The sequence below is a fragment of the Triticum dicoccoides genome, chromosome 7B (genome assembly GCF_002162155.2).
Source record: "Triticum dicoccoides isolate Atlit2015 ecotype Zavitan chromosome 7B, WEW_v2.0, whole genome shotgun sequence".
NCBI classification, from domain to species: domain Eukaryota; kingdom Viridiplantae; phylum Streptophyta; class Magnoliopsida; order Poales; family Poaceae; genus Triticum; species Triticum dicoccoides.
Window position 1 is genome coordinate 446,415,489 of NC_041393.1, and position 3,377 is coordinate 446,418,865.

Consider the following 3,377-nt stretch of genomic DNA (forward strand, 5'->3'; position numbering starts at 1 on the left):
GATTGAGCACCATCTTGCTGCCTGTCCTCATGCACGGCCCGTCAAGCAGAAGGTCAAGAAGCAAGCTCTGGAGAGGCAGGAGTTCATCACGGAGGAGATCAGAAAACTAGAGGCGACAGGCTTGGTAAGGGGGGTGCTCCATCCGACGTGGTTGGCCAACCCGGTAGTGGTGTGCAAGGCAAACATGAAGTGGAGACTGTGTATTGATTACACAGACATCAACAAGGCTTGTCCAAAGGATCCCTTCCCGTTACCGCGCATCGACCAAATTGTTGACTCCACGGCTGGGTGTGACCTGTTATCATTCCTCGACACCTACTCAGGGTACCACCAGATCTTCATGACAAAAGAAGACGAGGAGAAGACAGCGTTCATCACCCCATGTGGTACGTATTTCTTTTTACGGATGCCTTTCAGGTTGAAGAGTGCTGGCTCAACCTTTGCAAGAGCAGTCCAAATTGGTTTTGAGCCCCAGCTACATAGAGATATGGAAGCTTATATGGATGACATAGTGGTCAAAACCAAGGACAAAGCAACACTTGTGCAAGATCTGGAGGAAACATTTGCGAACCTGCGCAAGATCAATCTCAAGTTGAACCCTGAGAAGTGTGTCTTCGGTGTCCCGTCCGGCAAGCTTCTTGGGTTCTTTGTGTCGCAGCGCGGGATTGAGGCAAACCCAGATAAGATCAAGGCCATCGAGTAGATTGAGGCACCTAAACGGATCAAAGACGCGCGTCGGCTCACTGGCTGTGTTGCCGCCATGAGCAGATTCATCTCCAAGTCCGCGGAGCGTGCCCTTCCTTTTTTCAAGATCTTGAAGAAGACGGGCCCAATGGAGTGGACCCCGAAGGCCGAGGCAGCGCTACAGGATTTAAATAAGTACCTCTCCTCTACCCCAGTGCTGGTTGCACCCAAACCACAAGAACCGTTGCTACTGTACCTAGCGGCAACGAATCAGGTGGTTAGCACCACACTAGTGGCACAGAGAGAGGTCGACAAAGAGGCGGTAGAGTCAACTGATGGCGAGCCGGAACCCTCCCTGGCAGGGCTTGGTCCTGGCAAGACTGAGTCCCCAGCAGAGGTTGACGCTAGTGCGATAGGGCTCGCGCGACTCAGAAGTGGCACAGAAGACGAAAATGGTGTAGCACCCAGTTTACTTCGTTAGCTCCCTCTTGCAGGGGGCTAGGTCGAGGTATTCAGGTGTGCAAAAATTGCTCTCCGACCTCCTTATGGCCTCGAGGAAGCTGCGTCATTACTTCCAAGCGCACGAGATCACCGTGGTCACCTGCCTCCAGTTGCAACGGATACTGCATAACCCAGATGCTACGGGGAGGATCGTGGAATGGGCCCTAGAGCTGTCGAGTTTCGGTTTAAAGTTTGAAAGCACCTCGACGATTCAGAGCAGAGTCTTGGCAGAGATCATTGCAGAATGGACCTGAACGCCTGACGAAGAGGTACAGGAGACCACTCTCCCCGGCAAGGAAACGAGCCGCAACTGGATCATGTACTTTGATGGGGCTTTTTCGCTGCAATGCGCCGGTGTTGGTGTGCTGCTTGTCGCACCCACCGGAGAGCACCTCTAGTATGTCATCCAAATGCACTTTCCCAAGGAGATGTCAACTAACAACACCGCCGAGTACGAGGGCTTGCTTGCCGGTCTCAGGATCGCGGCGGACCTCAGAGTCAAAAAGCTCATCGTCAGGGGTGATTCGCAGCTCATCGTCAGGCAGATCAACAAAGACTACCAAAGCCCATTGATGGAAGCTTACGTGGATGAAGTGAGGAAATTAGAGGAGTGCTTTGATGGTCTACGAGCAGAGCATGTCTGTTGGATGGAAAACGACATCGCCGACTACCTGTCAAAGAGCGCTGCCCTCAAGCTACCTGTGGAACCAGGTACTTTTGTGCTTCGGTTAACTCAACCATCCGTCGAACCATCAATCGGGCAGAACAAGTGGAGGAAGCTAGGCCCCGGCAAGTACTTCCCACCTAGCTCCCTGGAGCCACCGGCGAAGATGTTGCCGTGGATACCGATCCTACCGCGGAGTAACCGACTCCGGCAGGGCCTCAGGCCATGGCCGTAGAGATGGCCGCTCCCGTGGCAGAAGAGATGCCTTTGATCCTTGTCATCGAGCCACGGGCTCCGGCATGAGCGCAACACACCGTTCGATTCCTCCAAATAGGAGAGCTCCCTAAGGAGCAGGAAGAGGCAGAGAGAGTAGCCCGCCGGTCTGCTCTGTACCAATTCATTGACAACGTCTTGTACAGAAAAAGACCGAATGGGGTGAAATTGAAGTGCATCTACCGGGAGGAAGGACTAGAGCTGTTGGCGGAGATACATGGAGGCATATGTGGCTCCCACATAGGGTCGAGGGCCCTTGCTGGCAAGGCTTTTCGGCAAGGTTTCTTCTGGCCCACTGCCCTCTAGGATGTGATGAAACTAGTAACCAAGTGTGAAGCGTGCCAGTTCCATTCAAAGAAGCTTCATCAACCAGTTCAAGCTTTTCAAACCATCCCTCTTTCCTGGCCCTTCTCGGTTTGGGGGCTCGACATATTAGGCCCTTTCCCTCGTGCCGTCGGGGGCTTTGAGTACTTGTATGTTGCAATCGACAAGTTCACAAAGTGGCCAGAGGTGGAAGTGGTGAGGAAGGTGACAGCGCAGTCAGCCATCAAGTTCTTCAAGGGGCTAGTTTGCCGTTTGGGTACCCAACGGGATCATCACCGATAATGGCACACAGTTCACAAGCCACACCTTCATGCAGTACATTGAGGATCTCGGCGACAAGGTCTGTTTTGCTTCCATGGCACACCCAGGAAGCAACGGCCAAGCAAAGAGAGAAAATGCTGAAGTTCTGCTAGGCTTAAGAATGAAGACTTTTGACAGGCTGCGCAAGAGTGGAAGGCACTGGATTGACGAGTTGCCGGCAGTTCTTTGGTCGATCAGAACGATGCCAAATCGAGCCACCGGCCAAACACCCTTTTCCCTGGTCTACGGGGTAGAAGCAGTTCTCCCCACAGAACTCACATACAGGTCGCCTCGAGTTCTCGCTTATGATGAGCTTGAGCAAGAGCGATTGCGGCAAGATGACGCAATGTTCCTTCAGGAAGATCATCTCCGGGCGGCTGTGAGAGCAGCGCGCTACCAGCAAGCCTTGCGCCACTACCATAGCCGCAAGGTTCATGCCCGGAGCTTTGAGGAAGGCGACCTTGTTCTTTGGCACGTTTAGTCGGCCAAGAATTCCAACAAGTTGACGCCAAAGTGGGAAGGTCCTTATCGGGTAACATGAGTCACCAGGCCTGGTGTAGTCCGTCTGGAGACCAAAGTGCCATTCCAGTGAGCAACTCCTGGAACATCGAGCATCTTCGCAAGTTTTACC